The sequence below is a fragment of the Lissotriton vulgaris genome, chromosome 5 (assembly GCF_964263255.1).
Source record: "Lissotriton vulgaris chromosome 5, aLisVul1.2, whole genome shotgun sequence".
Taxonomy (NCBI): Eukaryota; Metazoa; Chordata; class Amphibia; order Caudata; family Salamandridae; genus Lissotriton; species Lissotriton vulgaris.
In genome coordinates this window covers 314844185-314870709 of record NC_141693.1, presented here as the reverse complement: position 1 = coordinate 314870709, position 26525 = coordinate 314844185, and the positions used below count along the sequence as shown (strand labels likewise).

Sequence of the window (26525 nt, the reverse complement as noted above, 5' to 3'; positions counted from 1 at the left end):
TGGAATGTTGAGCGAACCCAGCGCTGAATAGCTTGAAAATGTATGAGCAGTGTTATTTGTTAGTTTAATTTATCTGTCCTTTTAGCTAACTTGGAAGGCATAGGCAAAGTTCTGCGACTGCTGAAGGCACATAGAAGGTCCACACCTCTATGACTTTACCACAAAAGTGACAGTGACTCACCTAACAGCAGCGCAAGCTGTCTGGTTGCGAAAGACGCATTGTGAACTTACAGTGGACTTACAACCCACCCACTGCTTTCCATTGGTTGGCTTTGTTGTCACTCGTTTGCTTGCTTCTTATTCGAAGGCTTGCCTTTCTGTTCTTGTGTTTGTGCCTTCTCTAGAGCACAGCAGCTCTGATGCTTTTGATTGACTGCTTGTATCTTTTCATTGCTCACATTTAGGGAACTACTTTTTTACCCTCCCCCATGTTTTGATTGTCAGCACAACAACTCAGGAAGGACCCAATCTCATTGGGATGCACCTGCACTCTGGGTATAGTACTGAAACCTGAGAAGACTGTGAGCAGCATTGGCAGCACCCACACATTTAACTTGTTACTCCACTGCAGAAGGACAAATATCCCTAAACACGTGTGTAGAGATACACAGCACTGGCTGCACCAACAATGGTGAATACTAAGAACTTTCAACTGAAGTGACTCTTATCACACACTGCATTTACCACCATGAATCTGGGGGTTAAACACCCATTATCCCGAATCTTTCTTCCCGCATACCATCTCTCCGCATACTTTTATAACTAATCTACTATCACTTCGCAATGCCATTATAACGCATGGCATTACATTTTATATGCTTTTACCACGCATACATTTACAACGAAATTCGTTGTAATTGCATGAATGGTAAAAGCATTTTTTTATATGTATGTTAGGATAAGGTAAGTATGGGTATAGGGGTATATGTTTTGGTGGTTCTGAGGTATATGTTTTGGGGTGATTGGGTATTTTAAGGGTTCAGGGATAGGTCTGGGGTACAGGGGTATTTTTAGGCTTTAGGGCTAGGTATGGGTTTTGGGTTACTAGGGTATTTTTAGGGTTCAGAGCCAGGTTTGGGTTTTGGGGTACAGGGGTATTTTTAGGATTCAGGGCTAGGTTTGGGGGTATTTTTAGGGTTCAGGGCTAGGGTTGGGTTTTGGGGTGAAGGGGTACTTTTAGGGTTCAGGGCAAGGTTTGGGTTTTGGGGTACAGGGGTATTTTTAAGATTCTGGGCTACGAATGGTTTTTGAGGTACGGGGGTATTTTTAGGGTTCAGGGCTAGGTTTGGGGTACAGGGGTGTATTTTTAGGGTTCAGGGCCAGGTTTGGGTGTTGGGGTACAGGGGTATTTTTATGGTTCAGGGCCAGGTTTGGGGTTTGGGGTGCAGGGTGTATATTTAGCGTCAGGGTGGGTTACTGTTGAAGGGTGCTGGGGTATTTTAAGGAGTAAGGGTGGGTTATGATTATGGGGTGCAGGGGTATTTAACGGGACCAGGGTGGGATTATTTTTTAGGGTGTACAGGGTAATTACATTTTTTTACACCCCCCCCCCCATTGTGTCATTTTTATTGAAACTTATTCATTTTAATATAGAAAACATTTTAAAGTGTTGTTTTAATTCTGTTTATTTATTTGAGTGCTTGTGGATACACAGTATGTTTTTGTTTTTCCGTCTGGTGTGTACACGAATAAATCAGGTTTTCCGACGTGTGAGCTGGCCACATACTGTTGTCCATGTGAGAAGCACCGATTCTCCAAATCTAGTCCACACACTTGCAGCGATTGTCCTTGTGCTTTATTGATGGTCATTGCAAAAGCGAGTCGCACCGTAAACGTTCAGTATTGGAAAGATTTTGAGGGGTCGGGGGGCCGATATTTTACAAATTTTTCTTTTTGTTTCTTCTTTTTTTTTGTTGCCAGAAACCTTCGCGGGAGTGTACTCAACAACTTTTAACACTTTTTTTTTTTTTTTTTTTTTTTTTTTTTGCCAGAAACCTTCACGTACTCAACAACTTCCCAAAGTTTCATGGCGATCGATGAATGGTGTAGTAATGCATAAAGGACAAACAGACATACTTTTGTATATATATATATATATATATATATATATATATATATATATATATATATATATAGATATAGATAGATATAGATATAGATATAGATAGATATAGATATAGATATAGATATAGATATAGATATAGATATAGATATAGATATAGATATATATATATATAGATATATAGATATATAGATATATAGATATATAGATATATAGATATATATATTACCTACTGGCGGTCGCCAGTAGGTATATATAGTTAGGATTTTTTCCCTATGGCATTTTTGAAAATTCTATGTCTAATAACTTTGGCGTTTGTGGACGGAATCGGCTGAAATTTTCAGGAAAATGGCACATTTTGTTTCTGAGCAGCTCCTGGAAATTTGGGGGGGGGTCGTCAAGGGGGGCCGAGAAAAAAGGGGGGTCCCAAAACGCGTTCTTCCCATGTTAATTTCCATAGGGCGGTTGGACTCACTTTTAGCTCGAACGGCTGAATGGATTTGCACGAAACTTGGCAAAATTGTAGGGACTGTTAGCCCGATGTGCCTTTGCTAGGTCTCAATATATGTGCTCCAGTAGTTTTTGAGAAATTAACGTTCAAAACAAGATATATATCTGTAACAGCGCTCCGGGCAGCGATCCGGTCCGCTTACTTTTCGCGAAACGGAACTTTGCGCGCAGAAAGCTGATTGGCTCTCCGGTGTCTGTCAACATTCTAAACAGTCCGGAGCGGCCGCCATCTTATCTCTCGGTAGGATCGAGAGAGAAGAAGAGGTGAAAAACGAAGGGGGAATTTAATGAAAGGGGGCAAGGTATACACCTCTTGACCCCCTAGGATTGTTGTTATTAAAGGGTCCCGTGGGGAAAATAAAAAAAAAATGATTTTTCACGGTAGAAGCGCTTCACGGGCCGCGAACTGGGCCGCAAACTGGTAGCGAAACGGGAATTCGCCATTTTGTGCTTCGTTTTAATTGTTTAGAGACAAAAATTATCGCCGCACATTGGCCACAATGCATGAATATCGCTGAAAAGTCAGCGATATTCATGCATTATCCAGCAAATGCTCTTAGCCATGTTATCCACCTTCCATTGGATAACAGAAAGCTGATTGGCTCTCCGGTGTCTGTCAACATTCTAAACAGTCCGGAGCGGCCGCCATCTTATATCTCGGTAGGATCGAGAGAGAAGAAGAGGTGAAAAACGAAGGGGGAATTTATTGAAAGGGGGCAAGGTATACCCCTCTTGACCCCCTAGGAATGTTGTTGGGGTTATTAAAGGGTCCCGTGGGGAAAATAAAAAAAAAATGATTTTTCACGGTAGAAGCGCTTCACGGGCCGCGAACTGGGCCGCAAACTGGTAGCGAAACGGGAATTCGCCATTTTGTGCTTCGTTTTAATTGTTTAGAGACAAAAATTATCGCCGCACATCGGCCACAATGCATGAATATCGCTGAAAAGTCAGCGATATTCATGCATTATCCAGCAAATGCTCTTAGCCATGTTATCCACCTTCCATTGGATAACATGGCTAAAAACTGCTCTGTGCGGGAGCTTTTTTTTTTTTTTTTGCTGCGTGACGTTTGTTAACGTTCGATTCGATGGAAATCAGGAAGTGTTGACCACCATTTTGTCACTGCGAGTAAATATTTTGTTATAAATGAGTCCTTATTGATAAACATTGTCTGCGCCATCTTGCGTTTTTGTCCAATGCCACAATTTTGTCGTGCACAGCAGCCATTTTAGATGCCTTGACCAGGGCCACTCTCTGCACGCCGCCGATCCTCAGCATGGCTCCCCACCCTCGCAAGCATCTCCCCCACGCACTGGTCACCCCCGCTGTTTCTCTCATGCATGGGCCATATACTTCCCCCCATCTGCGCTGCTCTTCTCTGAGAATCACACCCTGTGCCCGCCCGACACCTCCCTTTCACCCTATTCACTACCGCACCCTCTGACACTCCTCTTCCTCTGTGTCCGATTGTCCAGGCCGGACCTAGGCTATCACCTAGCCCTGCGGATGTAGTTTATGGCCCCAGCTGTAGAGTATCCAGACATGCCAACCCTCCCGATTCAGGCGTGAGACTACTGATTTCAGTGCTAGTCTCCCGCCTCCCGATTCCTGCAAGCAAAAACCCGGGGGCATATTACCAACAACTAGCGATAATTTTTGTCTCTAACTTGTTTAGAGACAAAAATTATCACCGCACATCGGCGAATTTTATCGCACATAAACCTTGCTATTAGCAAGGTTTATCGCAAATGCGATAAAAAACGGCCGCAATGCATGAATATCGTTGAAAAGTCAGCGATATTCATGCATTATCCAGCAAATGCTCTTAGCCATGTTATCCACTTCCCATTGGATAACATGGCTAAAACTGCTCAGGGCAGGTGTTAGCTTTTGGAGATATTCGCGCTTAGCGCGAATATCTCCAAAAGTTGGTAATAGGGGATAGCGATGTTAGCGACTGTTTCCAGTCCCTAACATCTTGGCACGCCCACTTTGCATGTCATTAGTGATAAATATCACTGACATTCCAAGCGGGGCCCAAGATGGTCGCTATCTCCTATTAGCTGTCACTAACTGGTGTTAGCGACAGCTTGGTAATAGGGAGATAATTTTATCTCCGCTTTCTTGGCTTTTAAAGCCAAAAAAGCGGAGATAAACCCCCTTGATAATATGCCCCACGATTCCTCAGGGGTTTCAGCTGACAAGGCTTGGTATTGTGTTACGTGGTAATTCTTCCAGGAAACGTCAGAGGGTCGATGCAGGGGTTCTAGAAGGGGTGATAAACCATTTAAGCCTCATGAACAAGCGCATGGTCTTTTAAAGATTTGTGAAGTACTCGGGGCGGCGGTGTGTGTGTGCCCTCTTTCAGGAGCGGGCGGGGGGGGCACTGCCAGCAACTTGCCAGGCCAGGCAGTGTTCAACACGTGCATCACCCTTTCTCTGCCTGCTATTGCGCTCCATGCTTCGGAAAGGTAAGAAAAAGAACGTGCATTTGAGTTTGAAATGTCCGATCTTGTAGCAGTACACTTGCAAAGCCCACACATGACAATAACCCGATTCAAGGCCCCATTCACTCGATTTTTTAAACATATATAGCACTCCAACAAAGTTAGATTTTAAAACTTTATTAACATTTAACTATAATGAACGGAACAAAAACTGTAAAAACATTTAAACATTTTTCACCCAAAAAAGCAACAATGGTCAGAAGCTGTCTTTTGTGCGAATAGTCCCAAGGCAGCACAACGTGCAGAGTTCTGGACGGCACCCAGGTGATGTCGCCTGGGTGCCGCACTGGTTTTGGGATCCTACAATGCTGCTCCGAAAATTGGCGTGGGGCGTCCCGGGTGGGGCGGGGGGAGGCCTCGTCAGTAGCGGTCTGTTGTGCGAATAGTCCCAAGGCAGCAGAACGCGCTGAGATGTTGATGGCACCCAGGTGATGTCCAGTAAACTGCCGCACTGGTTTTGGTATCCTACAATGCTGCTCCGAAAATTTGCGTGCGGCGGCCCGGGGGGGGGGGGGGGCGGTGGGTTTAGTGGGGGAGGCGGCGTGAACGGGCCTCCCCAGGTGGCGGCCATCCAGCTGAGTTGCGCCCGCTCTTGCGGCTACAGCGTCTCGCTCACCATGTTGTTGAGTTGCTCCCACTGTTGCAGTGCAGCGATAGGCGCCTGCCACATGACTCTTAAAATGGCGGACGGCTCTTCGGTTTTGGGCCTGGTGCACTGAAATGGCCCTGGGACACCTTGGAACTCGGACGCTTGCCTGCTAGGGCTTGGGCTCCATTCTCGAAAAGCGTCCCCTCAGCCGTGAAGATTCTACAAAAGTCTTGGGGGCCCCCGACTCCCGCAGTCGTCCAGCAAGTTGCCGCACTGGTGTGGCCATCCTACAATGCTGTGCCGAAAGTCGGCGTGGGGTGCCCCGTTGGCTTATGAGGTGATGTCAGTAGTGGACCGATGTGTGAATAGGTCGGAACCAGCACAAGGCGCCAAGATCCGATTGGCAAGTCCTGGATGTTGAGTGCCATAGTTGAGAGTTCTGAGCAGTGCTTGTAAGACTATCAGAAGCTTATTTGCACCTGCTGCAGCTTCACTGTTGCCCAAGGTGGTGTCCAGCAAATTGCTGCACTGGTGTGGCCATCCTACAATGCTGCGCCGAAAGACGGCGTGTCCAGCTGAGTTCCGGTCACTTTTGCGGTACAGTGACTCGAACGCTCCGAGATCCGGATGGCACCGAGGTGGTGTCCAGCAAGTTGCCGCACTGGTGTGGCCATCCTACAATGCTGCGCCGAAAGTCAGTGTGGGGTGCCCCGTTGGCTTATGAGGTGATGTCAGTAGTGGACCGATGTGTGAATAGGTCGGAACCAGCACAAGGCGCCCTGCACTGTTGAGCTTTTTTCAATGCCTGTTTTTTGTTGTTTCCCCTCCATCAAAAACAAAAAAAATATATAAAACTGCAAAAATACAAAAAAATGTTTAGATAAGCAGTGCTTGTAAGACTGTCTGAAGCTCTTTTGCACCTGCTGCAGCTTCACTATTGCCCTGGTGTGGACAAAGATCGCCCATGACTTAGGCTGATTGAGAGTTTGTAGAAAAATGGCTTCAGATTTTCCACATATTACTCTTCAACATTCTTCCTAAATGTAACAATTTGAGACTCACTAGGAGAACGGCTGTTTATCTTTTCTTTCAAAATGCTGCCAACAATATTTTCTGAATGGAAGACACCATCTTGTAGCATAAAGGGCCGAAAGGGGTTCTGGTCTGGCCGATTGTTGGTGGAGACATTTTGACTATATCTTGGACCTGCCCGGCCTCGCCCAAAATGGCGCCGGTATAAATGGGACTCGTAACTCCTTGCCCGCAAATGTATATCTAGAAAATTTTATTGTAAGTGGCCCTGTCTTATTTTTTTTTTATTTTTTTTATTTTTGAAAACCTTTATTGTGCATAAGGAAGAGTTACACATACGGGCCTACAACCCTCCGGCCGGCCACGAAGAATCATTTAGCACAGCAGCTTACGATGCGGCGACATAGTACTGTAGCAAAATCACAAACATATAAAGGAAGAAAGACTGAAGGATATCGCAGCACCTTGTCACAGAATAAATGCAGGTTAAATTTTAAGTTTTTATATGCGACTATCAAAGACAGGCCGTAGTGTTCCGTACGATAAAGGAAAATTTAGGGCAAAGTCCATGCAGGTGGGACATAATGGTAGCAACCATATCAAGCAAGTTGAAGAGCGATGATTAGGTCCCCGCCAGGCAGGATGGTTACACAGTAGGTACGCTACAGAGCAGCATCTATGACCCAGTCACAACACCACTGCCACCCACACCCAGCACTCCCAAACATGGATAAGAAAGTGAAAACCATAAAGAAGAACAAAACAGGTCCCATAGAAAATAACAAAAATGAAATATAACCCCCCACCCTACACACATGCAGAGGCTATGGCCTACCCCCCCCCCTAGCAGCGTGTCTGTCGCCCCATAAACCCGAAATTTAGGAAGAAGAAAAGTCGGAAAAAAGGAGAAAATACAGCCAGAAGCGCAGAAGAAGGAAAAAGAGAGACAAAAGAAAAGGAAAGAAAGGAAGAAAAAATGTCACTCTTGAATACAGGGAGGGAGAAAAGGACAAGCCAATCCGCCACTCCCCGAGGAAAAGGTGGGGGGAGGAGCCCACTTAGCAGCAGAACTCCCGGGAGCCCAGCCATCCACTGCGCCCTACACTGAAAACCACCTCATTCGAAAGCGCCAGCACTGTATCGAATTGCAACAGTAGGAGAGATGGAAAAAACAGACCACAATATGCACGCACTACATTTCACAGGAGCGGTTCCTAATCCCTTCCAACCCATACTGGAGATCACGGCATCATTCAATCATACCAAGCAGGCCAATACAGGGCGGTATCCGGACCTCCTAGTGTTGTCGAAGTCGCAAGCGACACGAACACCACGGCACCCGCCCAAACCCCGCCCCAGCCAGAGAAGAAACCAAGATGGCCATCCCGGGTAACGCAAAGAACAAAGAGAATCAAAATGGACGCCATCCTACACAGGCTACCCCCCGTCCCATTAGTCGCTGTTGGCAAGTCAGACACCCCAAAAGTTGAACAGGGCCAACGGCTCATTAGGTATCAGGATAGTCGATTGTGGCTCCGACTGTACCACGAACAAGACTGCGATAACAGGAAGGAGGCGCTAAGAGCGGGTGCCCAACGATATCAAATAAATCCCAACCAGCCGGAAAAAGTCAATTTGCACACCGCGTACAGTCCACACATTCTCCCCACACAGCATTATGAGCCCGACCCCCATCAGGCAAGAGAGCAGTGCAGCAGTCATGCATTCTAGCCTTGACCTGACTTCTGGCGTCCCGCAATACACTGCCCTCCATACACGTCGACCCCCTCATCAACAGAGGAACAAGATGGGAGCAAAGAGGAGGGGGGAGGGTCACCAACACTAAATGGACGACACCACTTAAGCAATAATAAGTCGGTCACAGTACATAAAGCCCCAAAATTCTTCGGAGAAATCAAGTACTGCAGGGGAAAAGGCGAGAGTTCCAGTAGAAGAGTTTGCAAGGGGAACAGGAGTAGAATAGCCAGCAGTCCCACCTCCGGCGTGAGCAGCGATGTTAGGGAAACAGTAGCCGGGCTCAAAGACAATGTATCCCCGGCGGAGTCGACATGCGACCATGTATCAATACCAGGCATGGCAGGGCGAAACATAGTCTCACTTGAAACCCTCGGCAGAACAGTAGCCTCAACAGGAGCCCTCCAGGCGGCGAACAGTCCATGTTGGGAGCAGTCTCTCCGAATCTGCGCCAGGTCCAGGGCTATGTCGTCGAGCTTGTTACAAAGTTCCTGGGAGTCTTGTCGAAGTGTCGCCCGTAGTTCTCGGAGGGCGAGCAGGACATCTCTGTAGGTCGGGCCAGGCAGGGCGCCCCCCCCGCACTCATTTTCAGAAAGTGCGGGCAAATCAATCCCCGGTGCGGCCGTGGCAGCACAGACAAGGGGCAATGGCGGACTGTCTCCATCGTCCCGCGGGTCAACTGGGACTTCCATGGCTCCCAGCAGCCGGGCACAGAAACAGGGGGGGGGGGGCGCGATGTAACCAGCAGTTATGCCGACCGCCACCACCGTGAGCCACCCCTCAGTGGCGTCAGCAAGGTGCCTACTGCAACAGAGCCAGGCAGTGTAGGCGAACGGGCAGGCAGCAACGTGCGGGCGAGTCCCGCAGTGGATCCGGGTCGTCCCCTCCCGACTCGTCACACTGGAGCCGGAGCGCCGCGCAATCTTCCCAGCGATCACGTTGCAAGCGCGATGTCCAGCACTCCACGGCGCCCGGGTCACTGTTTCCTCCGTTCCAGGGAAAGCAGCCCCTTCCAGGATGTGGGTGCTCCTCGGGCGAGTAGCGCTGCTTCACTCCGCCGAGGTCCGGCGGCAGGCGGCGAGGAGCGCCGAGACAATGGCGTCGGGGCCAGCACCGGGGTATCTCAGCCTTCCGGACGAGCCGAGAGTCCGGACAAACATGGGCGAGATCAGCCCGTCGCCCTCGTCCAAACAGCCGAAGAGGTAGGCAGGATATCAGGCAGGATCGTTCACGGGGCACAAGGACTGGCGGAGCCGGGAGCTCACACGTCCGCTCCGGTCGCCATCTTGGCTCCTCCCCCCCCCTGTCTTATTTTAATTACAAAATGTACGTCCACCGATTCCGCAACTGTTAGACACCTTAGTTCTTGCAACCTAGGCCCGCTCGTTACGTTCCTCTACAGTGTAAATGTCTCCTCATCATATACGATTTCAGTTTGCTCCGTGGCCGGCCCAGGTGGTTATAGGCCCGTATTTGTATACTGACATTTTCACAATAAAGGTTTTTAAAACAAAACACGGTAGTAGTATTTACATTGGTAAAGTTTTTACTTTTAGTCACTGTTTTCGAATCAGTAAAAGGCAAGTGAAATAAAGCAGTCCAATTACATGACGGATAAAAGGTATAATATGTAGGAACGTAGTAAAGATAAATGGTCAAGGGCAGTTGTGTTTTCCACTCCTGCAACATAAAGTGATCGATAAGAATCTGATAATCAGGCGTATCGGCGACTAAGACAGCAGGCCGAGTCTCTTTTACTCAACGGCTCCGTCATGGAACGAAGAAACGCCCTTTTTCTCGAAAAAGGAATATATTTTACTTGCAGGACAGTTGTAAATTTTCCGGGAAAGTACATTAGCCTGGAATATTATAACATATATGTTTTAAAAAAAATAATGTTCGAAAACAATAAAAAGCGTAATTTTTAGGTCATATGACCAAGCTTTTCATCATTAAAATAACAAAAGTAAAATGAACCAATGAAAAGTTTTATTAACAAGTCACATGACCTGTTATGCTTACGTTACGCGCTGCGCGCCGCGCCCCGGATCACTTCCGGGTGCGCTAACGCGGCCTGTCATATAACGTATTACGCGACAACGTAGGTCAAGAATATAGTCAAAATGTCTCCACCAACCAGCGTTCGGAACACAACCCCTTTCAGCAGTCCAAAAAGTTCTGTTAAATGACAACAGAGAGGACGGGCAACAAGAACCATCAGTCAAAGAGGGGAGGGCAAGTTCTTCTCTTCCGGGTCATGTTGGGGCGCTACCGGAACTGATCGAATTGGTAGTCTACAGTGTTTCTGGATGTTTCAGACTAAAGCTGGCGTCAGCATGAGAGCACTTCCATCTCGTAGCTCCGTCGTGGCCATTCCACGAGCAGACATGGCAGCCGCTCCCCACCAGAAGCCTGCGGGAGTCGGGGGCCCCCAAGACTTTTGTAGAATCTTCACGGCTGAGGGGACGCTTTCGAGAATGGGACCCAAGCCCTATCAGGGAAGCGTCCGAGTTCCAAGGTGTCCCAGGGCCATTTTAGTGGACCAGGCCCAAAACCGAAGAGCCGGCCGCCATTTTGAGAGTCCTGTGGCAGCCGCCTATCGCGCACCGCAAGAGCGGGAAGAACTTAACTACATGGTGAGCGAGACGCTGTAGTCGCAAGAGCGGGCGGTAAACAGCTGAATGGCGGAAGAGGCACAGTGTAGCAAAAGCGGGCGGAATGGCAACTAAAACGGTAAAGGGGCGCCCCACTACAGCGTGTCTTCAGGTCAAACGGATTGTGGGACAAAGTCCAGAATAGAAGAGTCATCAAAAGGCAAAAAGTTCCGCCGGACCCCGGGAGCCGGCCGCCTATGTCGGGGGCGATCTCAGGCTACACCAGTGCTATAAGACTTGGGGAGGGGGTCGGAGCCAAGCGTCTTCTCCGAGTCCGTGCCATCACACCGCCCCTCGGGGGCCTCCGTCAAGCGGTTTAGGGAGGTACCATATAACATTGTTTTCAAATGCAGTCAGGTCCACAAACGACCCTCACTTACTTTGAGAATAGTGAAGCTGCAGTAGGTGGAAATAAGCTTCAGACAGTCTTACAAGCACTGCTTTTGTAAACATTTTTTTTGTATTTTTGCACAGTTTTATATATTTTTTTTGTTTTTGATGGAGGGGAAACAACAAAGCACAGGCATTGAAAAAGGCTCAAACTCAGAACTCTGAACTATGGCACCCAACATCCAGGACTTTCCATCCGGATCTTGGCGCCTTGTGCTGCTTCCGACCTATTCACACATCGGTCCACTACTGACATCATCTTATAAACCAACGTTATGTAAATAGGTATTTAATAAAATGTTTTACCCTGTTTCTTTGCTGGTGTGTTGTCTATATTTTTAATATTTGCATAGGGTTTGTCGTTATTTTGGGGGGGGTGGGTGACGGAGCCGAGCTGTCTTGCAGCCCTCATGGTGTGGAGCTCAGTTCATCTCACTATTTTCGTATTTCTCATGAAGGGTTGTTTATAATATTTCTATTTTAGCGAGGTCAAAAAGAGATCCAATTAGTGGCCTACTGATTTTGCTCGATTACTTTTATTTTTTTACACGATTTTTCACGATCTGCAAAGACTAAACAGAGTATTGCGACTTTGTGCTTGTTTGTAAATAGAGAATGAACCAAAGAGAATCAATTGTAAAACAGTAAATGCTTGGATAATAATCAATCAAATGGAGAGACAAGCAGGCAGGACGGATTACAACGGGGGTAAAGGCCTGCGTTAACTACTCTTCACTATCTGCAAAGAGAGAGTACTACTAAGAGAAAAGAGGGGAGGGGGGCAGCGTTCAAAGCACATCAGCGTGCATAAATACGAAAATGTTTTTATCTATCACGTACTTGACATTTTAAAGCTTTTCATATTTGCTATTAAAAAACCAATGAAATTCACAGAAAAAACCATAGGTTATAGTGGATATATAGTTAGGAATTTGCATTTACAAAACCTTGAAAATTCAATGAAAAAAACCATTGGTTTTAGGCCATATATAGTTAGGGATTTGCATTTACAAAACCTTATTTTACTCGCATAAAACCATTGAAATTCCATATATAGTTATAAGCGCTAACTATATATCGCGCACCCGCAATCCACTGCTGATGATGTCACATATTACATCATTCATGACATGGTTAGTGACATCACTGATGACATCACTGATGACATCTCAAATGACATCACTGATGACATCACTGAAGACATCTCATTTGACATGACTGATAACATCACTGATGATATAATTCATGTGATAATACCATGAACCTCTTCAGACTCTAATATAACCTTAGATACAATCAGAGTAAACAGACAGTCACTCATCCATGGAGTTACTCACACACCTAGTCAGTTATGCCAAAAATCAATCACACCTCCATTTTCTCAACTATACAGTTATACACACCTTACTTATTCAAACATATACTAACACATATTTACTTTACTCTCTTATACAATCTCTGATACATGTTCACAATGATCCATACAGCCACTCAAACATTCATTGGCTCTTATGCACAGTTATTTATAGATGTCAACTCTCACATGTACTGTGTTTTACATATGTACTTAATTTGACATGTAGCACTGAGATATCCATTCACTCACTAATACACTCATGCACAGTCAAGCGCCCATACAGCTGTTTCCACATACACTTTTGAATCCATACATATAGTGAATCAACTACTCACACATCTATGTACAGAGTCACACACCTCCCAGCCACCCATACACACACACTCAGTTTCCCATACAAATACTTGGACAACCAATCAATAACCCATACAGTTACTCATATAGCTACTGATCAACATATGCAGCAGTTTGTAGAACAACAGATATAATGATGCACAAATTAAAACAGTTTAGTCACTAACCCATGCACTCAGTGAGACACATTTAATCACTCACTCAATCAGTCAGTCATGCACCTAGTAAATCCTTCATCCAGACACTTATATATCCACTCATTCTTCAATATGTAAAACATATTTTAACTTTACAGAAACATACAGTCACTGGATGTTGTCATCAGTGATGTCATCAGTGATGTCATTTGAGATGTCATCAGTGATGTCATCAGTGATGTCAATAACCATGTCATGAATGATGTAATATGTGACATCATCAGCAGTGGATTGCGGGTGCGCGATATATAGTTAGCGCTTATAACTATATATGGAATTTCAATGGTTTTATGCGAGTAAAATAAGGTTTTGTAAATGCAAATCCCTAACTATATATGGCCTAAAACCAATGGTTTTTTCATTGAATTTTCAAGGTTTTGTAAATGCAAATTCCTAACTATATATCCACTATAACCTATGTTTTTTTCTGTGAATATATATATAGATATATATTTCAATTTAAATGAAAAAAATTTGTTTTTTTTTTAATTATGAAACATGTGTCTGTGTGTGTGTGTGTATATATATATATATATATATATATATATATATATCTATATATATATATATAGATATATATAGATATATATATATATATATATATATATATATATAGATATATATATATATATCAAAGCGACTTCTCCTCCATTCAGAGTTGAAAGCACAGGACACAGCAGGGCTTCATTAGTTGTTTTATTGGGAAGCTTGCATGACCGGTTTCGGCGAAATGCCTTTATCAAATGCCACAGTCCCAACAGTGTGTAACCCACTAGCAGATCTTTATAGTAGGCTCCTCCTTCCCCAGTGGTTGCTGGCTCACCTGCACCTCGTTAACACTGCTTGCATGAATAACACAGACGAAATATATATATATATATATATATATATATATATATATATATTTTTTTTTTTTTTAATGAAGTACTTTTACAAAGTATATGCCTTCACCACGCATGCCTTTGAGTTGTAATGGCATGCGTGGTAAAGTCATATGTGGAGTAAATGTTAAAGGGGTCATGGTTACAACGCACTTGCGCAATAAAAAATGCGAAGTAATGGTATGCGGGAAATTATCCAGCGGAATAACGTCGCATATTCATCTGGGCTGATTGTGTGCTGGTATGAAAGGCAGTGTGGTCCCTCCTTTTGATTGGCTCTTTGCTGAGTATTTGGTTTGATGAGCTCTGGGATACACCTCTGCTCTGGGAGTGATTGTAAACCTGAGAAGTACTATTGCCAGCACCCACATATTTAACCTGCTAGTCTCTATTGAAGAAGAACAAATATCCTGAAACGTGTCTAGAGATACACAGCACTGACTGTGACATAAATACTCAATACCAAAGGCTTTCCTCTAAAGTTGGTGTTAATATGAACTGCATATACCACTATGTGTCGGGTGAATTGTGTGAAGGTATACCAGGCAATGTGCTCCCCTCCCTGTTTTTAGAAGTAACTGATGCTTTGCCAGATTTTATTGCAATTCAGAATATATTGCTGCCTGCTCACCTAGACTTGAGGTCTATTTCCATTACTGCACAAAAATGTTACCAACTTGTAGGCGCAGACTCTAAGAGCAGTTGTAAATTGTACTATTTATTTCTGTGAAAGGATCCTAGCATCTGTAAACATTAAAACCAATCCTATTTAACACAATTCTCACATCTGGGATGACTGATTAACAAGTTCAGATCTCTTTTGCATGAACAAAAAAATGGTGTCATCATTAAAGACCGTGAGGAAGAGAGCACATTGGGTCAAAATTGAATTGTATGTCTTTGTAGTGGTGGCAGATGATAGCAAGATGAATTTTTGGATTAGTTTGTGTCTGACCAGCAGGCACAGACTCTCTCTTCAGCTGAAGCAGTGGGCAGTTCTCTGCAGAGGTACCTATATAGTACTTAGCTCTCAGGGACTTGTTTGAATAGCTCAGTTTTCAAGAAATTAGAGATAATCGATGGAATCATTGAGTTTTTGGCAGGTGGCCTGACAAGTCAGTGGAGGTTGTGGCATCTACTGCTCTAGGCATTCCTCTACCATCCTGAGGGGAACGCCATCAATGCAGCTACTGGTGCTCCATTGCAGTAAAGGCATAGGTTTTTGTTGAGAAGCTAGTGGTGCTCTTTTCTTAGAGAAACTGTATAAAACTAACAATCTTACACTCGTAGTTGATGACCAGGGTAATGCACACCATGATATGCTGCAGATCCTGCACACCTTTCACATTCTTTATACCTCCGAGGCGTCCACCACAACTCATCCATGGACAAGTACTTGGATAATACTGTGCTAGGCTGGCTAATACGCTATCCAGGTCTGCTCGCCCCTCTTGAAGAAGAGGAAGTAAATAGTGCACTCCCCCGGACCGTATGTGAAGCAGTCATGGTCACACTCCGAAACCAGAGAAACTGACCTATGCCTTCCAAACTGTGACAAGATCTTAGCCAAATTAATAGCGAACTGCCTAATTATTCTGCTCTCGTGGGGCCAGGGCAGGCCAGGTTCATACCAGGCTGATCAGCTGCCCACAACTTGCAGACCCTATTTGCCCACCTGCAGAATCTGGACCCAGATTGAGGCACAGTAACGGTCTTCCTTGATGTCTCTAAGGCTTTTGATTACTTGCAGTAGGACTATCTATTCACTATTTTCGCCCAAATGGATCCCTCTAGTATCTTTCTAGAGTGGCTAAAGTTACTATATGTTGCACACACCGCCAGAATATGCATCAACAGCTTCTCTTCATATTGAGGGTAACTAGACAGGGGGTGCCCTCTCTCCCCAATCCTCTTTTCCCTGGTACTTGAACCCCTTGCAGTACAACTACGTCAACACTACATGAAATACACCATTTGATAAAAAATAAAATAATTCAGTAACATTTTTCAAATACGCTCACATTACCTTATGTTACACATAAGTACACAATAGAGGTACAGGTATGCCACTTGCAGGCATGCTGCGTACATACATCAGGAACATTGGGGGTGTTAGTCCACCTGTCTTTGTGGTAATGCAAGTCCAAATGGGGAACTGGGGAAGATGAAACTGGGGATGTCACGTTGGGGGTGAAGGGGGGGACACATGGTCAGGGACTGAGAATCGTGGAGGATGTTCGGGTCGCATCAGCTACTACCTGTCAGAGGGGTGTCACATTGTGTATAGAGGCCGTCAGATAGAGAAAGTCAGCAGGCATAGCAGGAAGAATCGCATGCAATGTGTCCATACCACTTCAGGTGGCCTGGGAGCACGGGGCTGCCGCACATGTACTCTAGTGTGATGTTTGCGCCGCCGGGACTGCAGGAACACTTTGAGAAGCGTTGGGGGCCGTGCGCGCGTGCGTCTCTGTGAACTGGTGGGACAGCATGGCCCACTCCAGTGATATGGGATGTTTTCGCTGTCCCTTTGCTTCCTCCTCCCTCAGGGTTTCCTCCTCAGCTGTAGTCCATTTCTGCACCGCTCCCACCAATGTCTCCAACTGAGGTCCCAATGCTGCTTGCCAATGCATGGTTGTTTCTTTTGGCTAGTAGTAGGGACAGAGCCGCAAAGCGGACCTGCACCTTGTGTGTTTTCTGCCTTCGGAATATTCCAAGAGCGACCGCTTCCCACGTGTGTAGGTCTGTGAGGCCTGTGAGTGTTCGGACTTTGTCAAGGATGGTAGACCAGTATTGTCTCAGGATGGGGCAGCTCCAGAACATGTGTTGGAAGTGCGCGTCCTGTGAATGACATCTGGGGCAGAGAAATTGTGTGGCTGGTAAAAAACACTGAAGGCGCACCAGTGTCTAATACGCTCTGTGCAAGATGTAGAATTGGATGTTTTTGAACCGCGCATTTCTGGATACTTTTTTGGAAAATTCAAAAGCCCTGACCCATTTCCATCATGAAACTGTCGTCCGATTTCATCCTCCCAGGTGGTTCGCAGATTATGCAATGGCCTGTTTGCAAGTTCTCGTATGGACTTATACAGCCAAGTAACCAAGTGCCGGCCAATGCCCATGTACAGAATGGTGTGGACGTCCGGGTGTGTTGCCGGCTCGCCAACAGTAAGGTCACAGTGTGGGCGAAAGTTATCTATGAGCTGACAGTGCGTTAAAAACTGTCCTGGGGGTAGGTCATAGTCCTCCATGAGTTGCTCGAAGGGGCGAAGTTGCCCCTCCGCGAATAATCCTTCCGCCTCAGTTATCTCGCGGTCTGTCCATGCGCGGAGCATGGTATGTGTGCAGTAAGTTTCCTGCTGCGGCCAGCCGACCAGCGGCAGCCGAGGGGAGTAACACGGGGTCCCCGCCGCTATGCGGTGTATCCTTTGCATACACCGGCGAGCTACCGACACTTGCAGTGGATAAGTCCGACGAGGCTTGGTACCTGGAAGTAACAGACGGCGAAGTTCGGGAGTATGGATTGGGCCCTTTGCTGTGTAGGTTTCCCCGGTATGCCTACCCGCCATCCAGTACGACAGCCACTGGAGCTGCGCCGCTAGGAAATATGACTCAAAGGCTGGGGCGCCTAGACCCCCTTGCGTGGTGGGTAGCTGCAATTGGTGAGAGCTATTCGGTGGAGGTCAGCCCCCCACACGAGTGCATGAAGGAGCGCATCTAGTTCCTGAAAAAAGGCCCTGGGCGGAATAACTGGTGAATTTGTGAAGTAGTATAATAGGCGGGGTACAATGATCATCATGGCTATAGCTACTCGACCGATCGGGACCAGCGGGAGACTTCTCCAAAAGCCCACTGACGGTCTAATGCCAGCCAACACTCTACGATGATTGCCCTCGTAGATGTCGGCGGGGGAGTGGTACAGGGGGACACCAAGATATCGAGGGCGCCCGTGTTCCAAGGCAGGCTCTGCGTACCCACTTGTATCTCCTGTGGCTCAAGGGACTGGTGCACTCGCCCACTTGATCTTGGACGTGGAACAATCGCCGTATGTTTTGGGACGTGTTCCTGCCGGGGACGAACCCGCATTGGTCTGGGTGAAACAAGGGGTGCAAAATTTGCTTGTATCGAGCCGCCAGGATTCTCCCCAAGATTTTGCAGTCAATGGAGAGGAGGGTGATGGGGCGGTAGGAGGACAGTTTTTGCGGGTCTCTGTGCGGTTTGAGAACGTTACTATGACGGACTTTCGGAGAGAGCCCGGGAGTTCTCTCCTCACAAGTGCATTTGCAAATGTTTCTGTCAGCCGAGGGACCAAAAAAGTAGAAAATGTACTGTAATATTCTAGGGGCAGACCGCCTAGTCCCGGTGCCTTGTTCCGGGCCAGCGTGCGGATTGCCCAGGAGGCGTAAGCCGCCGATATTTTAGTATTCAGCGCGGTCTTGTCTGCATCCGTGATATTTGGGATCGGCAGGGGATCCAGGAAGTGGTTCAGCACCTCCGGCCGGAGATGTGTCGGGGTGCGATAAATTGTGGTGTAGTGTTGCTGGAAAGTCTGTAAAATGTCTATCTGGGAGCGAACTAGGTCACCCGAGGGAGTCACAATCTCGGTGATGGGTTTGGTGTCCGTGTCCTGTTTCGCTAGCCATGCCACGAGTGTGCCTGTTTTATCCCACTACCTGTGCATCCGTGCGGCATAGGCCCTAAAATTATATTTGCGCAAGTCAGCAAGGGCGGTGGAGTATTGTGTTTTGGCCTCTGCTACCTGGGCTACCGTTGCAGCATTTGCATCCTCTTGTTTCGTGAGTGTTGCTAGCTTGCATTCAGTGTCAACGAGTGTTTGTTCCAGTGTGCGAAGCACCCCCACTATTTGTTTGATGCATGCCCCCCCGCGGCACTATTTTAAAAGCATCCCAATCCATCAGTCAAGAGGTGGCGGACCCCGCATTGTGTGTGAAAAAGTCTTGTATGCTTTGTGCGTGTTCGTGCCGGAATAACTGGTCTGTATGCTTTGTGCGTGTTCGTGCCGGAATAACTGGTCTGTCAGACAGTCACGCGCCATGTGGGTACCGGGGGATGAGGAGGTCACCATTGAATGCGCAATATATGCGCATCGTGGTCTGAGATTACCCGACCTAGATAATCTGTGTATTGGACTTTAGGAATCAGTGACGGGGAGCATAAAAACCTATCTAAGCGGATCCGCAAGTTGTGGGGAATGGAATGAAACGAGTACAGCCTCGTCTGGGGGTGATGAGCTCTCCATGCGTCCACTAACGCCCAGTGACTGACCCAGCGGCGGAAGCGCTTTGATCGCGTGAGGGTGGGGGAGCGTGGCGGTGGTGGGTGTGATCTGTCGAGTGCAACATCGAGCTCGCAATTGTAGTCTCGCCCTAAGATCCATGGAAGAGATACAAATTGGGCCAGAGTGCCTGTAAGGGAGTCCCAGAACTTATCCTGCTCTATATTTGGCGCGTATATGCTGCCTAGCAATACGGATTGTCCGTCCAGTATTCCCTCCAAAAGGGCGTATCTACTCTCCCTGTCCACTACTGTGTGTTTCCTGGAATGGGGTGCCCGGGCGGACCCAAATCAGCGCACCCCGCGCGAATGCCGAGTATGACGTGGCACATATTGTTCCCCGCCATCGGGTCCGCAGTTTTTCAATTTCTGGCGCTGTGAGTTGTGTCTCCTGCAGGAACTCAATTTGTGTGTGTTGGCGTTTGATGTAGGCGTAGGCTGCGTATCTCTTGCGCAGTGTGTGGAGGCCCCGTGTGTTTAGGGTCAGAAAACTAACATCTGCGCACCGCATTGGGGATTCTGATTAGCGTTACCTGCGCCCGGTAGCGCGAGCCCAAGTGTGGGGGTTGTGGGTGTGAATGGCGACTGAGCCGCCTGGTCCCCGTAGAAGGCCCATCCAACTCCCACCCAGATGTGCTGATGTCGCTGATACTCGCGTCCCCCGCATGGTGAAGGGTAAAGAACAACAGGGTGAGTAAAACGTAACGGGGGGGGGGCTGTATACCTGGGGCATATCGGTGGGCCCGATACGCCCAAACCAGCACTCGTATAACAAAAGAGCGAAAAGTCAACGTGTGGGGGGGGGGGGGGGGGGGTGTGGCACGCGGCTGTCTGGCTGGGTTCCGCCAGGGCATTGGAAGGATCAATGTTAGTCTTGTAAGAGTGTAGTGCGCCGTATACGTCGTGACACATGATGCGGGCGACTCCCTCCTCCTTGGGGCGCCTGCTCCCATATGCCCATTGAAGCGGAATGCATCCGATTTGCCACTTTCGTTTCTCTTAATGCAGGGTTTCTGCAATTTGTGGAGTGACCGGAGGCAAGGTAATGGCGTCAGCTGCAGAATGGGCCTCGTTGCTGTCTTCTTCACCTCCCGAAGAGAAGAGATGGGGGACTCCCTCAATGTCCTCCTCAGAGGGTGGCGCCCCGAACTCCGTAACAGCCTGGAGGGCTTTGCGACGTTCCTGTATAATTTGCTCCAAGTCCGGGGAGTCCATCACAAGGCGCCCCGTGGATTCCCTCCAGCCCTGTCGTCCTTGCGTTTGCATTGGTTGTGGGGCACGCTTCCTATTGCGTGGTGCTTTTTGAGTGCGCCCTCGTGGGGCATCTATTGTGGGGTGTCGTGTGCAGTGGTGGTCCGCCCATTCGCACGCATCTGCGGAGAAGAAGTGCATAGGACCGGCATGAATGACTTTTAGGCGGGCTGGGAATAACAAAGAGTACTGTATGTTGTTCGCTCGCAAGCGACGCTTCACCTCTAGGAAAGATGTTCGAAGCTTCTGCACCGCTTTGGCGTGATTTTCCACTTGCAGGGGACCCACGCGTCTGGCGGCCCGCAGCACCGCATCGCGATCCAGGAAATGTAGGAATTTTGCAAAGAGCGGGCGAGGTGCGTTGCCAGGTGGTGGTTTGCCGACTGGCACCCGGTGGGCTCGCTCTATGGAGAAGAAAGCTGTGCGGTCCGTAGTTGGGGTGAAGGATTTGACCCACGCCTCCACATATTCGATTGGGTGGGCCCCCTCTATGCCCTCCGCGAGACCCAGCACGCGTATGTTACAGCGTCGAGAGCGCCCTTCTAAGTCGTCCATATGTTCCTCTACAGTTGTCAGGCGACCCTGGACCGATCTAAGTGTTTGCTGTTGCTTATTCACGGCGTGTTGTAAATCAGCGAGGGAGCGCTCTCCTTCCCTCACCTTGTCGGCTAGCTTCTGGCGGTCGTCACGGATAAGGTTGATGTCCGTGGTGAGGTTGCCCAGGCGCTCCTCCATGGAGGCTCTGGAGAGTTCAATGGCCGCCAGGACTTGGTCCAGCTTAGCAGAGATAGTCGGGCCTGGCTGGGTCGTAGATGGTTTAGTCAGTGTGTTGGTGCAAGGCTGGTTCTCCGGCTCCGTTTCTGGGACCGACGTCTGCTGCGTGGCCCTAGGTTTTCCCATTCTGCCTTCTGAAGTGATTTCCCTCACTCTGTGCTGCGTCAGCCGTGGGGGCGAGGTCGAGGCTGCACACCTTTGGGAGTCGGTAGTCTTACTCGTGGACCTCTTGGTGTAGGGGGCGTAGTGCGCATGCACTCGCCGGCACCCTAGCGGGGCCCGTTTCCTCGCACCGCCAGGTGTGCGCACAGTGAGGGTCCGTATGGTACAGTAGCTCTCCCCTAGGTCATCGTCCTCCTCCGCACACATGGAGGCCCCACAGTGACCACTGCAGCCCCCGTCTTGTCAGTCCCGGGGGATCACCGCGAGGGGCCCAGGCTCCGCGACACTCCGGCAGCCCCGTGCTGTACTTCCGGGCAGGGACAGTCTGAGCACCCACTCGCAGAGTCCTGGAACGTTGTGGGGGTCCGGTGGTGGTTTGTTCACTGCGCCTTAGCTGTCCCCGCAGCCGCCATGTTGGGGTCAGGCAAGGATGTTCTGTAGTACGGTCCCCCGGACGGTGTGACTGGCAAGATAGGGGAGCGTGTGGGCAGCACGCCCTCCGGTGCACCGCGGAGGTCCTGTTGGTGCGCACGAGCAGCTTCACCGCGCGGGTGCCATCTTGAAGGCAGGCAACCCTCGGCGCGAGAAGCAGTCCCGTGCGGCGGCTGCAGGAAAGGAGGGGCCCTCCACACCACCAGCCCCGAAGTCTATCCCCTGTGGAGGTCCAGTGACGATCGCCAATGCCGCCGCAGGTTTTCAATTCCCCGGTGACTCAGTCACTGCGGGGGTGCTGCCACCAATCCCTGGCTTTTCCCTGTTGTCCACCGCGGTAAAGTGGGCCCTCGTTGGTTGGCGTCGGGGGAGGAGAAGTCGCCACCTCACCTGGACCGGGTGTGAGGGGTCCGGTAGGATCGCCCACCGCAGGACATTGCCTAACTGGAGCGCCGCTGCAGGTCGGCCCGGGGATTAGTATCTCTGCTTTTGTCCGCCAAGCGCCACAAATTTATAAGGTCCGTAGGCACCCTCTGGCACTGCCACAATTCTGACACCAGGGAGGGCGATTTACCTCCCTGGCCGACAAGATGGTGCTGTCTTCTGGGCCGCCCGGCGGCAGAGCCTCAGCATACCGCGTCCGCCATTGTGTCTTACGTAGCCACGTCCCCATGAAATACACCATTTGATACACGTCACAACATATTATCATCTCAGGTTATACGGAAGACCTGACCCTATACTTGAGAACTTAGCACAAGTCTAAATGAGGTACTTCCTAGAGTACCAGCGTTTTAGGATGTTCTCTGTGATCACCATCAACTTGACTAAATCCCAGATCTTTCCAGAATACGTGCCATTTCTTTCCCGACTTCACCCTGGAGTGGTGTGAAGATTCCGTGAAGTACCTGGGGGTTTGGATAAACAGAGATATGGAAGCTGTATTAAGGAAGAATAATGATTAGACACTCTGTAAAAAATGGTGGACCAGATATCCCATTGGCTATCACTCCTGCCATCACTAGTGCGTAAAATTAGCCTTATTAAAATGATACTTCTCACCAAACTCTTTTACCTGTTCACCACTGTCCCCCTATTGCTCACTCAGTGCCTTTTCAGGTGAATCCGTACCCAATTCATAAAATTAACTTTGGCTAACAAGCAACCCTGAATCAAATGGGATACCCTCACACTTCCCTTTCACATGGTATCATTCAAAGCCCCAGACCTATATTACCTGTGCACCCAGACACACGTTGCCTTCTACTGGCTTCACCCTGACTTTCATCCAACACGTTGCAGTCAAAATTGACAGTCGCTCCACTCCTATTGCGTATCCTACGCTGTGACTCTTCCCACACTACTGTCTACATATGTCGACTCCAGAATGCACCTCCAGAGTTCTTAAGCCTACTTGGAAAGAAGATGAGCTATGCGCTCCCCTCCGTCAGCACCAGCAGATCTCATCCACTCATGAACCCAAAGTAATCACCCAACTATCTCACAAAGGGCTCTCCAAATGTGGGAACCTTTACCTGAATAAAATGTTGAACCGGGGAAGGGTTCCTGGGACGGGCCCTGTGCCCTCCCCTCAATGTTTACTACAGGATCTGAGGAGCCCTCGGGACATGCACCACAGACTTCCCTGCAGAACCGGTGCCCTGTCGGGCGCTGGAGTCTCTTGTAGCCACATCCACAAAGCAACTAATTGCCAGACTATATACTAAATGATAGTCTGGAGCACACCACTTAGATTCAGTCTCACAAAAATTACAATAATGTTCACTTTTATTACAATATATTGTACAAAGAAGAAGAATTATTCGTACATAAAAAGTAACATTTTTAAAATACAACTAAATATTTCTAAGTACATTACACAGATGGTATAAGGTAACATACCCGTCTATTATGTGTAATCCAGAAATAAAAAAAAAAATAACTTGTAACACATTTCGTCTGATCGTATTCCTCAGGGCTTTGCAAACAAGTAAATCACAAGGTAAAAATACCATCCACATGCTAGATATGGACGCCATGGTGGTGCCGCCATCCTCCAGAGACGTCTGAACGCCCCTCAGGTCCTTTCTCTTGATTGCGTCCAGTGTACACCAAAGCACCATGCATACCCGGAAAGGGTGTCACACTTGTCAGCATTAAAGCTTGATACCACATTGATGTAAGATGTAAACAGAGCCACAGCTGACGCCGCTTCGTCACATAGGGACTCGGGTAGATTGTATTGGATTGGCGGACTTACTGACTTCCTTCTGCGCCCTCCATATGACTAATGTCTTTACACTGTCTGTTTCATGTACTGTAAAACTTAAATTAAAAAAATATATAAAAAACAAAATTTATTAAGGAACAATGGTTCTTTTGTAGAGTCTGAAAGAAACACTTGTATATAGATTTTCAGAGGCTATTTCTGGGTGCTAAGGGTGTGAGTAATCAGATTCAGATTCATAAAGCTTTATTTCGATAAGTAAATACCTTAAACGGTGTACAGTCCAATAAATATTGTACAAAGAAAACCGTACTGGGCACATCATAAAAGCATCATAAAAACATTGTATATAAAAACTTTAAAAATGATTAACACAGAAAACAATGAGCAATAGGTATATATTTTTTTTAGAAGGCTTGCTATAGGACTATATGGTGGTACAAGGGAATGACAAATTGTAGTGGGAGGGTCCGTCTTCAGAGTTCATGCTTCAGGACTTGGAATTTATTTTCCTTGCTCTAATGCTCCAAGCCCATTTAAGGTATTTGGCTAGGCCACAAACATAGAGGTCCCGAGTATCAGATTGTAGAATACGCAGTGCGGCTTGATGACTACCAGTGCCCATCTTAATGCAAACTTGCTTCAGCCAACACCTCCTAGGGGTCTTATAGGCTGGACAGACAAACATAAAATGGGCAATTGACTCGGTTAGAGCCTCACAGCATGGGCAGGAAGCTGTAGTTTGGTGGGGAGGCGTCCAATGAGCAGTCATTTCTCTTGTTCGCAGTGTGCCTATCCTAAACTCGAAGTAAAGTGCTCTGTTATGTTACTTTATGATGGGTTTTATAAAACGCTCAGCTACTCAGGCAGAGTGTCCCGGCGCGGTCAGACCTAGCAGGCACAGAGCACAAAAACTCGAAGAGATCATTGGCCTAACAGCCAAGTTTTGAGATCCTTCCTAAAGGCAAGCAGATTCTCTGTCTTGCTCAAAGACAAAGGCAGTGCATTCCAGAGTTGGGGTGCCAGTCGTCTAAAAGAGCCACCCCCTATGCGGGCTCGCCTAATTGACGGAACTGTGGCCAGCGCTAGCGATGCAGAACGTAATGATCTAGCAGGGTGGTGGAAGCGGATTCTATTCCTAAGGTAGCGAGCACCCGTACCATGGAGAGCTTTGAATGCCATGGTGAGAGTTTTAAAGGAAATACGTTTGCGTACAGGCAGCCAATGAAGAGATTTCAGAAGTGCTGCAGTGTTGGATCTCCGGCTGAAAATTGCTCGTGCAGCGCAATTTTGTACCATTTGAAGGCACGAAAGAAGATATTCGGGAAGGCCCAAATATAGCACATTTGCGTAGTCCAGCCTGTAACAGATCAAGGCCTGAACCGTGGTCCTCCTGTGGGCAAGGGACAAAAGTGGGAGAAATTTACTCAGCATTTTAAAAAAAATTAAACACTGTCCCACTAAGCCCAGGATCTGTGGTTTAAAAGTGAGACACTTGTCCACTTTTACTCCTAAATTCTTGGCCACTGAAGTGGCCACGGAGGGCGGAAACATCGCCGCCGGCCACCAGGACTTCCAGCAGGGATCCGGAGGACAACCGAAAAAGAGAACCTCCGATTTGTCTTAGTTACATTTCAGATGATTCAGTTGGCACCATGTGAAAACGGCCCCCAAACAGCTCTTAATCCTCTCTCCATCGAAGTCCGTGTTCTTTTCACACGTGAAAAGAAGCTGTGAGTCGTCGGCGTACGATACAATCTGGGCGCCATAGGACTCCGCCAGTGCTGCCAAAGGGGACATGTAGATATTAAATAGTGGGGCTCAGGATAGACCCCTGAGGAACTCCCACCTCCAATGGCGGCACTAAGGCAGAGTACGGAGGGGCCCAGATTGTTTGTTGGCGGTCGGATAGAAAGGACTCAAACCAACTGAAAGCCTTCCCCCTTAAACCAATCTCATAGAATCTTGAAAGGAGACGGTTATGGGGGACGGTATCAAAAGCCGCCGAAAGATCGAACATCACCAGCATCGCCTTTTCTCCGACATCCAAGACCTCCTTGATGGCTTCCATGACCTCCAACAGTGCTGTCTCTGTGCTC

General features: G+C 47.8%; 1 protein-coding gene across 1 annotated transcript in view; it reads left to right on the top strand.

Moving 5' to 3' along the window:
• The window catches only part of PANK4 (pantothenate kinase 4 (inactive)), a 482323-nt gene that overhangs the window by 331627 nt on the left and 124171 nt on the right, over positions 1-26525 (top strand). The gene's annotated exons all lie outside the window — the stretch shown is intronic.